We start from the raw sequence: 1,009 nt of genomic DNA on the forward strand, positions 1-1,009 counted from the left end.
AATACCTACTAAAGACAAGCATGAGATTATACTATGGCTCATCAATTTCACTCTTGAATATATACCTGAGAGATTGGTATGTATGTTCACTAAGAGAAATGTTTAAGAATGTTCATAACAACACCATTCATAAAAGACAAAACTGGTGCATGTAAAACACCCATCAACGTAACATTAATAAATTCTGATCCTCCCTGGCTGCTTGAAGCTCAGCCTCCATCATGAATGACACAGTACCTATCCGGACCAGGAAGTTCATGACCAACCGACTGCTTCAGCGGAAACAGATGGTCATTGATGTTCTTTACCCCGGGAAAGCAAAAGTACCTAAGACAGAAATTCGGGGAAAACTAGGCAAAATGTACAAGACCACACCAGATGTCATATTTGGATTTGGATTCAGAACCCATTTTGGTGGTGGCAAGACAACTAGCTTTGGCATGATTTATGATTCCTTGGATTATGCAAAGAAAAATGAACCCACACATAGACTTGCAAGACATGGCCTGTATGAGAAGAAAAAGACTTCAAGAAAACAGCACAAAGAATGCAAAAACAGAATGAAGAAAGTCAGGTGGACTGCAAAAGCCAACATTGGTGCTGGCAAAAAGAAGTGAGCTGGACATTGGACAACAGAAGGAGTAAAGATTCTGCAGTGGCTTTATCTGTGGTGATTGTGCAGATTTTTCATGAGAGGATTAATAAACTAAGAATGTTAAAAAAATAAATAAATTCTGAGAAAGTCATAAAAAGGAATACTATACAGCAATGACAATGAACATATTACTTATACATGCAACAAACGTGGCTGCATTACAAAACAGAATAGTGAGTAAAACATATTAGACAAAAATAATACATAGTTTTTTATTTCATTTATATAAAAGTCAAAAAGATACAAAACTTACCTATGGTGGTAAAACTCATGAGAGTAGTTAACTTTAAGGAAGAAGGATGTGGGAAAGAATATAAGGGGGCTTTTGTGAAGTAATATTTATTTGTGTAGGTA

The 1,009-nt window shown here is 35.9% G+C and overlaps 1 pseudogene; it reads left to right on the forward strand.

Annotated features, from left to right (window-relative positions):
- The first annotated feature begins 202 nt into the window (after positions 1–202).
- LOC112911662 (small ribosomal subunit protein eS24 pseudogene) lies at positions 203–725 on the forward strand (annotated as a pseudogene).
- The last annotated feature ends 284 nt before the right edge of the window (positions 726–1,009 follow it).

This window comes from Vulpes vulpes, chromosome X, assembly GCF_048418805.1.
Source record: "Vulpes vulpes isolate BD-2025 chromosome X, VulVul3, whole genome shotgun sequence".
Taxonomy (NCBI): Eukaryota; Metazoa; Chordata; class Mammalia; order Carnivora; family Canidae; genus Vulpes; species Vulpes vulpes.